The following is an 11,870-nucleotide window of genomic DNA, read 5'->3' on the forward strand; positions in this document are numbered from 1 at the left end:
TTTTTTGTGGTGCTGACATTTTCTTTGTTCCTCTTAGTCTCCTGTGCTGAACTCCTTTTTTTTTTGTGGATTTTTTCATTGCTTTTTTTTTTTTGGTAGATTTTGTTTTTACTGAGACTTTATGTTTTTCCTCTATTTTTATGAGTAGGTTTGTTAAATTTCTTTGTGGTTACCTTGAAATTTACCCTTATCTTCCTAGGTTTGAAGCAGTCTATTATTACTTGGTATCGCCTTGCCTTTCTCCCCATTAGAAGGTTCTATACCTACACCATTTATTCCCTCTTTTATTGTTCTGATGCTGTTGTCATTTACAGATTAACCTCTCTTGTTCCCCAGTATAATTCTTTTGGTTTTTGGTAGTCCTTAAGAGTTCCTTTCCTAGGTTGGTATCTGGCTAGTACAATCCTGTGTCCTATATTCAGCCTGTAGTCTGATGTTGTTTGCTCTGAGATCAAAGGACACCCTTTAATAAGTCTTGCAAGTTTGGTTTGTTTTTTACATAGTCCCTTAATTTCTGTTTATCTTGAAATGATCTAATTTCACCATCATATCTGAATGAGACTTTTGCAGGATATATTATTCTTGGCTGGCAATTTTTTTCTTCCAAGGCTTTATATATGTCATCCAATTGCCTTCTTGCCTGCATGGTTTCTGCTGAATAATCCGAGCTTAGTCTTATTGTTTCTGCTGTGTATGTGTCTTTTTGTCTTTCTCGAGCTGCTCTCAGGATTCTTTGTCTTTGGTTTTAGCTAGTGTGATTATGATACTCCTTGGTGATTTTCTTTTGGGGTCTATCCTATATGGGGTTTGATCAGCTTCTTGGACGGTCAGATTTTCATTACTGGGGAAGTTTTCTGTCCGCAATTATTCAATGATCCTCTCTGTTTTTTCTGTTTTCTCTCCGTGTTCTGGAACTCCAATCACTCGCAGATTTTTGCTTTTGATTGTATCCCACATAATTCTCAGGGTGTCTTCATTTTTCTTCATTCTTTTCTCTGATTTTTCCTCAAACAGCGTTATAGCCAAGTGTTTGTCTTCAATTTCACTGATCCTATCTTCCATCGTTTCAAACTTGCTCATCAGCCCCTCAATGACAGTGTCCATTTCTGAAATCTTTTTGTTTCTCTTTTGGATTTCTAATTGTTTTTGTATGACTTCTAGTTGTGAATTTATTTTAGCATTTTGTTCCTGTATTTTTTTTGTGTTCTTCCATTTTTTTTTTGTTATATTTTGCATGAATTTGTCTGACTTTTCCATGAATTTGTCTAGTTTTCCTCATTTTTGTCTGCTTTTTGTTTCAACTCTTGGATAATTCTGAATATTAGAGATTTGAATTCCCTATCAGGTAGTTCTAGTGCCTTTTCTTCTACTGGAAAGTCATCTGGTGTTTTATTTTGGATTCCTACTGGAACCATCCTGTCCTGTTTTTGTATATGTTTTGATATTGTCTGCTGTCTTTGGGGCATTAAGTAGTTATTTTCTTCATTTATTGAATGTAGTTTTGTTTGTTTTGTCCTGCTTTTTTGTTTTATTTGGTTATGTCTGAGTAGGCGGACTGTGCATTCTTTGTTTGCTCATCTGTGGGCATGATACTTCTCACCTCCTTCTCCAATGGGCAGGGTCAGTCACTCAGGTATGGTCCAGCAGGGCAGGTCCAGCTGAAGGAGAGTTCCTGGGATGGATAGTATGTAGCATGTACTAAGGCTGACAGTGTGGATGGTCTGGGAATCAGTGCATGGCATGTTTCAGTAGGCTGTGCCTGTGCTGCTTGGGAGTGTGATGTTAAGTGCATGGTGCAGGCAGGCAGGAATGAGGGGGTATATTGTGACGTGTGGAGCTAAGATGGGTATGGGAAAGATGAGAGAGAGGAGAGAGGAATAGGGCCAAAAACATACACACAAACAAAAAAGACTGCTAAGGCAGCTTGCTATTGGAGTGGAGAGATGAGAGAGTGAGAAATGGTGAAAAACATAAATTAAAAAAAGGAAAAGGGTAAAGAAAAAAGCGAATAAATCAAAAAACTAGAAAAGAAGGAAGACAAAAGGAAATAAGACAGAGAAAAAAACAAAAGAAACAAAAAACAAAAGAAACAAAAAACAAAAACAAGGAAAAAAAATGTCCCCAGGGATGTCCCTGTTTGTCTGTGCAGGTAAGGGAGTAGTTTCCAAGCTGCGCAGTACTGCCTGGCTAGAAGGGGCTTCCAAGCCAAGAAAAGAAAAAGAAAACAAAGGAACAAACAATTCAAAACAGAACAAATCAGAGCAAACAAGTAAACAAACAAAGAAAAAGCCCCTGAGTTCCCACCAGCGTGGCAGCACGTGTCGGGAAGCAGTTTCACAGTCTAGTGGTGTTTTGCAGCCTTTCAGGAAGAAGCAAAGATGGCACATGGAGCCAGGTATTTGAGCGAAAGGAGAGGGAGATGGTGAGAGGTAAGAAAGAAATCTAAAGAAGCAGAAAAAAGCAACACCAGCAGCCAACAAAAGGCACTCAGGGAGCCTGTCAGTGCAGGCAGATGGAATCCAAGCAAAACTGGGGTGAAGCTGTTGCTTCTCAGCCAAGAGACTGTGGCTGCAGGAAGCAGAAGAGGCCAAGTGGGGGTGAAGAAGGGTGAGGGGGGTGGGAAAGCTTATATCGCTGGTACCAATTGTTCTGTCTCCTGCTGAAAGCTCCACGAAGCTGCTTTCTTATACCCCCGTTTGCTGATCTCTGATAGGAGTCCAAGATGGTGGATCCGTGCTGCAATAGCTGATAGGGGACCTCTGCATGTATCTCCCCTCTCTCTCTGTTCTCGGTCAGTTTCTTATCCATTTGGTGCTTGGCTGAGTTCTTTATCTCTTCATTTGATGCTTAGGGTTTCAGGATTGAGGTGTGATTCTGTTTGACTTAGTTTTTTGGATCTTTGCTGCGGAGGGATGGCATGGTGCTTCTGACTATAGTGTCATGTTGCCTGAAGTCTCCCCAGGCTGTTTTTTGTTGGTTTTGTTTTGTTTGTTTATTTCTTTTTCTTTTTGAGGCTTGAGAGCTCCTTCTAGCTGGGCTGTACTGCGTGGCTTGAGAGCCACTTCCCCAGTCTGCACAGCCATGCCTGTGGGATCCCTGGGGGCATTTTTTTTTCCTTTTTCCTTTCTTCATTTCTCAGTTTCTCATCTCTCTATACTTACCTTCCTTTCCTGTCTCCTGAATACCTGGCACTGTGTGCCATCCCTGCCCCTTCTAGCTGGGCTGTAGTTCCCAGCTTGAGAGCCACTTCCTAGATCTGTACAGCTGCACTAGTGGGATCCCTGGGGGCTTTTCTTTCTTTTTTTTTCTTTTTATTATCTTTTTTCCTTTTTTCTTTCTTAATTTCTCAGTTTCTAATCTCTCTGTACGTACCTTCTTTTCCTGTATCCTGAATACCTGGCACTGTATGCCATCTCTGCCCCTTCTAGCCTGGCTGTACTGCTCAGCTTGGGGGGGCACTTCCCTGGTTTGGCACAGCCACACCAGTGGGATCCCTGGGGGCCTTTCTTTTTCTTTCTTTATTTCATCATTTATTCCTTTATCTTTTCCTTTTTTGCTTTTTGTTTTTCTTCATTTCTCAGTTTCTCATCTCTCTCTGCTTTCCTTCCCTTCCTGTGTCCTGAATACATGACACTGTGAGCCATCTTCCCACCTGTAGACTGGCTGTGCCTCAAGGAATGGGAGCCACTTTCCCGGTCACCAGTGGGATCCCTGGGGACATTTATTTTTAATTTTTATTTATTTTTTTCTTTTTCTTTTTTCCTTTATGTTTTTCTCCATTTCTAAGATTCTTATCTCTCCACTCCAACAGCAAGATCCCTCATCACTTTTTGTTTGTTTGTTTGGGCTTTTTTGGCTCCTGTTTCTCTCTCCTCTCTCCTCTTTCCCATACCCATCTTAGCTCCATACCTCACAACATCCCCCTTCCTTCCTGCCAACCTGCACCTTGTGCTGAACACAAAAACCCTTAGTAGCACAGGCACGGCCAACAGGAAGTTGCCCTGCATTCACAACCATCCTGCCCTGTCAGCCCCAGTAAGTGCCACAAACAACCCATCTCAGCCGCTCCTCTTCAGCTAGACCTGCTCTGTGGCATCATAGCTGAGTGGCTGGCTTAGCCCATTGGAGAAACAGGTGAAAAGTATCATGCCTACAGATAAACAACAAAGAATGCACAGCCTGCTTACTCAGATATAAACAAATATAACAGAAGATCAGGACAAAACAAACTAATCTACAATCCATAAATGAAGAAAATAACTTCTGAATGTCCCAAAGACAGCAGACAATATTAAAACATATTGGGAAAAAAGAAAAGAAAAAAAAGACAGGTTGGGTCCAGTAGGCATCCAAAATAAAACACCAGATCACTTTCTAGTAGAAGCAAAGGCACTAGAACTACCTGACAGGGAATTCAAATGTCTCATATTCAGAGCTATCCAAGAGTTAAAGAGAAAGGCAAACAAAACTGAGGAAAAAATAGACAAATTCATGGAAAATACAGACAAAAAATGGAAGAATTCAGGAAAATATACAGGAACAAAATGCTGAAATAAATTCACAGCTAGAAATTATACAAAAGCAACAATTAGAAAACCAAAAGATAAACAACAAGATTTCAGAAATGGACAGTGTCATAGAAAGGTTGAGAAGCAGGTTTGAAACAATGGAAGACAGGATAAGCGAAATTGAAGACAAACATTTGGATACAAATTGGTTTGAGGAAAAATAAGAAAAAAGAATGAAGAAACCTTGAGAATTATGTGGGATACAACCAAAAGCAAAAATCTGTGAGTCATTGGAGTTTCAGAACAGGGGCAGAAAACAGAAAACACAGAAAGTATTATTGAAGAATTGCTGACAGAAAACTTTCAAAATATGAAAGATGAAAAGCTGACCATCCAAGAAGCTCAAAGAATCCCATATAAGATAGACCCCAAAAGAAAATCACCAAGGCATATCATAATTACATTCGCTAAATCAAAAGACAAAGAATCCTGAGAGCAACTTGAGAAAAACAAGAAGTCACATACAGAGAAGAAACAATAAGACTAAGCTCTGGTTACTCGGCAGAAACAAAGCAAGCAAAAAGGCAATGGAAGGACATATATAAAACTTTGAAGGAAAAAAAATTGCCAGCTTAGAATAATATATCCTTCAAAACTCTCTTTCAAATATGATGGTGAAATTGTGCCATTTCCAGATAAACAGAAATTAAGGGACTATGTAAAAACCAAATGAAACTTACAAGAATTATTAAAGGGAGTCCTTCAATTTGAGAACAAACAACATCAGACGACAGCTTGAGTCTAGGATGCAAGCTCTCACTAGCCAGATACTAAACTAGGAAATGAATTCTCAAGGACTATTCAAAACTAAAATATTTACAACAGAGGACTAGAAAGATTAATCTGTAAAGGACAATAACAACAGAGCAATAAAAGAGGGAATAAACAGTGCAGGTATAGCACCTTTTAATGGACAGGAAGGCAAAACAATAACAAGTAATAATAGACTAGTTCAAACTTAGGAAGATATGGGTAAATTTCAAGATAACCACAAAGAAAGTTAACAAAAACAAAGAAAAACGTAAAGTCTCAGTAAAAACAAAACCTACAAAAACAAAAGAAATGAAAAAAATCCACAAACAAAAGGAATTCAGCACAGGAGAGTAAGAGGAACAAAGAAAACGTCAGTGCCACAAAAAAGCACTACAAAATGACAGCAATGAACTCACAATTATTGATAATTACACTGAAGGAAAATGGCCTAAATGCACACATAAAGAGACAGACAGTGACAGAATGAATAAAAAATCAGGATCCATCAATATACATCTACAAAAGACACAACTTAGAAACAAAGACATAAATTTATTAAAAATCGAAGGATGCAAAAAATATATCAAGCAAACAGCTACCAGAAAGCACAGGAGTGGCAATACTAATCTCAGTTAAATAGACTTTAAATCAAAATCCACCATAAAAGACAAAGAAGGACACTAAATAATGATTACAGGGATGACCCATGATGAAGACTAAACCATAATAAACATGTACGCATCCAATGACAGGGCCCCAAAATACATAAAACAAATTCTAACAGCACTGAAAAGAGAAATTGACAGTTCCACAATAATAGTAGGATACCTCAACACATCACTCTTGGTAAAGGACAAAACATCTAGAAAGAAACTCAACAAAGATACAGAAAACCTAAAGGGCACGATCAGCCAACTTGACCTCATAGACATATATCAAACACTCCACCCAACAGCTGGAAAATACACATTCTTTACCAACACACATGGAACGTTCCCCAGAATAGACCACATCTTAGGCCACAGAGCAACCCCCAACAAAATCCAAAACACTGAGATAATACAAAGTATCGTCTCTGACCACAATGCCATCAAGGTATAAATTAACAACAGGAAGAGCAAGAAAAAAAATCAATTACATGGAAACTGAATAACACCTTACTTACAAACCACTGGATAATAGAAGATATTGGAGATGGAATTTAAAAATTGCTAAAATCAAACAAGAATAAAAACACAGCATACCAAAACCTTTGGGGTAAAGCAAAGGCAGTGCTCAGAGGTCAATTTAAAGCAATAAATGCACACATAAAAAAATAAGAAAGGGAAAAATCAAACATTAGCTACACAACTCAAACAAATAGAAAGAGAACAGCAGAAGAAGCCCACAGTCACCAGAAGAAAGGAAATAATACAGATCAGAGGAGAAATAAATGAAATAGAGAATAGAAAAACAATAGGAAGAATCAACAAAACCAAAAGTTGGTTCTTTGAAAGGATCAACAAAATTGTCAAACCACTGGCCTACTGACCAAAGAAAAACTGGAGAGGAAGCAAATAACCCAAATAAGAAATGAAATGGGGACATTACTACAGACCCAACTGAAACAAAAAGTATCAGAACAGAGTATTATTGAAAACTATACTCCAACAAATGAGAAAACCTAGAGGAAAAGAACAAATTTCTAGAAACACACTACCTACCGAAACTAATACAAAATGATGTTGAAAATTTGAACAGACTCATAACAAGAGAATAGATTGAAGAGGTAATAAAAAAAAATCTCAACAAAAAAAAAAAAACCCTGGCCCAGATGGCTTCACTGGAGAATTCTACCATTCAGAGAAAAGATTACACCACTACTACTCAAAGTATTTCAGAACATTGAAAGGAAGTGACATGTCTGAATTCATTCTATGAAGCCAGCATAACCCTGATAAAAAAAAAACCGGGCAAAAAGACCTCAAAAAAATTACAGACCAGTATCTTTCATGAACATAAGTGCAAAAGTACTCAACAAAATTCTAGTCAATAAAAGTCAGCATCATATCAAAAAAAATACATCATGATCAAGTAGAATTCATACTAGGTATGCAAGGATGGTTCAACATTAGAAATTCAATGTAATCCACCACGTAAATAAAAGGAAAGAAAAGAATCACATGATCCTCTCAATTGACCTAGAAAAGGCATTTGACAAAGATCAACACCTATTTCTCTTAAAAACTCTCAATAAAATAGGTATAGAAGGGAAATGTCTCAACACAGTAAAGGACATCTATACAGAACCAACAGCCAACGTCATTCTTAATGGAGAGAGGCTGAAAACATTCCCCTTGAGAACAAGAAAAAGACAACGATGCCTTTTATAACTTCTCCTGTTTTACATTGTGCCAGAAGTCTTAGCAAGAGCAATAAGACAAGAAAAAGAAATAAAGGGCATCCAAAATGGTAATGAAGAAGTTAAACTGTCCCTATTTGTGGATGATATGACACTAAACATAGAAAACCCAAAAGCGTCCATGAGAAAACTACTGGAACTAATAGAGAGATTCAGCAGACTAGCAGTATACAAGACAAGCATAGAATAATCATATGGATTCCTATACACCAATAAAGAGAATGATGAAAAGGAAATCAGGAAAACAATACCATTTATAACAGCCCCCCAAAAAATAAATACTTAGGAATAAATTTAACCAGGGATGTAAAAGACCTATACAAAGAAAATTACAAAACATGACTACAAGAACCCAAAAGAGATTTACATAAATGGAAAAATAGACCACGCTTATGGATAGGTAGACTCAACATTGTGAGAATGACAATTCTACCCAAAGCAATTTACAAATACAATGCAATCCAAATATCAACAATATTCTTTAAGGAGATGGAAAAACTAATCATTAAATTTATATGGAAATGGAAGAAGCCCTGGATAAGTAAAGCACTATTGAAGAATAAAGTAGGAGGACTTGCACTAGCTGACCTCAGAACCTATTATACAGCTACAGTAGTCAAGCAGCCTGATGCTGGTACAATGACAGACACATTTACCAATGGAATAAAATTGAGAACCCAGATGTAAATCCATTCACCTACAGTTCCCTGATCTTTGACAAGGCCCCAACGTCCTTGAAATGGGGAAAAGAAAATCTTTTTAACAAATGCTGCTGGCAAAACTGGTTGTCAATCCGCAAAAAAATGAAACAGGACCCATATCTCACACCATACACAAAAACTAACTCAAAATGTATCAAAGATTTAAATATAAAGCCCAAACTATAAAGTTCATAGAAGAAAAAATAGGAACAACGGTAGAGGCCCTAATGAATGGCATTAACAGGATACAAACCATAACCATCAACACACAAAGCCCAGAAGATAAGCTAGACAAATGGGATCTTCTAAAAATGAAACACTTATGCTCATCAAAGACTTCACCAAAAGAGTAAAAAGAGAACCTACAGACTGGGAAAAAATTTTTGGACATTACAAGTCAGACAAAGGCCTAATATCTAAAATCTATAAGAAAATCCAACACCTCTACAACAAAAGGACAAATAATCCAATTAAAAAATGGGCAAAGGGAAATGAACAGACACTTCACCAAAGAAGACATTCAAGTGGCCAACAGACACATGAGGAAATGCTCGCAATCACTAGCCATTAGAGAAATGCAAATTAAAACCACAATGAGATACCATCTAACCCCAGCATTACTGGCACGAATAAAAAACACTGGAAATAACGAATGTTGGAGAGGCTGCGGGGAGGTTGGAACACTTATGCACTGCTGGTGAGAATGCAAAATGATACAACCATTTTGGAAAATGATGTGGCGCTTCCTTAGAAAACTAGAAATAGAAATACCATACGATCCAGCAATCCCACTCCTAGGAATATACCCTAGAGAAAGAAGAGTCGTCACACGAATAGACATATGCATGCCCATGTTCACTGCAGCACTGTTCACAATAGCAAAAAGATGGAAACAACCTAGATGCCCATCAACAGATGAATGGATAAAAAACTATGGTACATACACACAATGGAGTACTATGCAAATTTAAAGAACAATGATGAATCTGCAAAGCTTCTCACAACATGGATGAATCTGAAGGGCATTGTGCTGAGTGAAATAAGTCAACCACAAAAGGACAAATATTGAATGATACCACTACTGTAAAAACTCGTGAAAAGGTTTACACAAAAAAGAAACAATCTTTGATGCTTACAAGGGAGGGGAGGAGTGCAGATGGAAAAACACTAAATAGACAATAGATAAGTGGTAATTTTTGTGAAGGGTAAGACAGTACACAATACTGGGGAAGCCAGAAAAACTTGTACAAGGCAAGGTCATGAAAGCTCCATAGACACAACCAAACTCCCTGATGGACCAAATTGCTGGGCTTAGGGCTGTGGGACCATGGTCTCGGGGAACATCTAGCTCAATTGGTATTATATAGTTTGTAAAGAAAATGTTCTACATTCTACCTTGGTGAGTAGTGCCTGGAGTCTTAAAAGCCTGTGAGCAGCCATCTAAGATTCTCCACTGGTCTCACCCCTTCAAGAGCAAGGGTGAATGAGAAAACTAAAGATACAAGGGAAAGATTAGTCTAAAGGACTAATGGACCACAACTACAATGGCCTCTCACCAGACTGAGTCCAGTACAACTAGATGGTGCCCGGCTATCACCACTGACTGCTCTGACAGAGATCACAATAGGGGATCCTGGACATAGCTGGAGAAAAATGTAGAACAAAATTCTAACTCACAAAAAAAGACCAGACTTACTGGCCTGTCAGAGACTGGAGAAACCCCAAGAGTATGGCCCCTAGATACTCTTTTAGCTCATTAAGGAAGTCACTCTTGAGGTTCACCTTGCAGCCAAAAATTAGACAGGCCCATAAAACAAAACAAGACTAAAGGGACACAACAGCCCAGGACAAGGACTAGAAGGCAGGTGGGGACAGGAAAGCTGGTAATAGGGAACCCAAGGTTGAGAAGGGAAAGTGCTGACATGTTGTGAGCTTGTTAACCAATGTCATAAAACAATATGCGTACAGTTTAATGAGAAGATAGTTTGTTCTATAAACCTTCATCTAAAGTACAAGAAAACAAAACTATAACCAGGCAGTGGCTCCAATCGCAGATGCTGTACTAGGTTTAATTTCATTGCTGGAGCTAATTAATATATATCCAGGTACCTGGTATGCAGCTATTGTTCAGGCTAATGCCTTTTTCTCCATACCTGTTTCAAAGGACCACTAGAAGCAGTTTGCCTTCAGTTGGCAAGAATAGCAATACACAGTCACTGTCCAACTCAGGGTTATGTCAACACTCCAGCCCTATGTCATAATTTAGTCTGCAGAGACCTTGATCACCTTTCGCTTTCACAAGACATCGCTCTGGTCCATTATATGGACGACATTATGCTGATTGGACATAGTAAGTACAAAGTATCAGTTACTATAGACTTACTGGTAAAACATTTGCATGCTAGAGGATGGGAAGTTAACCTGATGAAAATGCAGGCATCTCCCACCTTAGTGAAATTTCTAGGGGTGGTGGTGTGGGGCATGTTGTAATATTCCTTCTTTGAAGATGGCATAACCCTCATTTTTGTGTGCTACTTTGTGTATTTCTCAAATGACTCCGATAGCTGTTAGTGTTGAGTGGGGCCCAGAACAAAAGAAGGCTGTACTACAGGTTCATGATGTAGTGCAAGCCACTTTGACACTTGGGCCATAGGATTCAGCTGATCCAATGGTACTCGAAGTGTCGGTGGCAGCTAGAGATGCTGCTTGGAATCTTTGGCAGGCACTTATTTGTGAATCACAGACCAAACCCCTAGGATTTTGGAGCAAAGCCTTGCCATCCTCTGCAGACACCAGATTTTGGCTTGTTACTGGGCCTTAGTAGAGACTCAACATTAACCATGAGCCACCAAGTAACCATGCAGCTTGAGCTGCCCATCATGAAGTGGGTGTTGTCTGACCCACAGAGTCATAAAGTCGAACATGTACATCAGCACTCTATCACTAAATGGAAGTGGTATATATGAGATTAGGCCCAAGCAGGAAATGAAGGCACAAGTAAGTTGCATGAGGAAGTGACCCAAATGTCATGGACTCCACTCCTGTCACTTAGCTTCCTTCTCCTAGTCTGCACCTATGCCTCATAGGGAGTTCTTTATGATCAGTTGGCTGAGGAAGAGAAAACTCTAGTTTACAGATGGTTCTGTGCCATATGCAGGCAGTACTCGAAAGTGGACAGCATAAGCGCTACAACTCCTTTCTGAGACCTCCCTGAAGGACAGTGGTGAAGGGAAATCCTCTCAATGGGCAGAACTTTGAGCAGTGCACCTGGTCGTTCACTTTGCTTGGAAGGAGAAATGGACATATGCCCAAACTTGCAGAGTTTGGGCAATGTTTTACAGGAAGCTGTACATGCTCTAAACCGGCATTCAATATATTCATGGGTCCAGGAATCAAAGAGTGGAAACGGGAGTGGCACCTCTCACTATTACCCCTAATGATCCAATT

Source organism: Trichechus manatus, unplaced genomic scaffold (assembly GCF_000243295.1).
Source record: "Trichechus manatus latirostris isolate Lorelei unplaced genomic scaffold, TriManLat1.0 scaffold00181, whole genome shotgun sequence".
NCBI classification, from domain to species: Eukaryota; Metazoa; Chordata; class Mammalia; order Sirenia; family Trichechidae; genus Trichechus; species Trichechus manatus.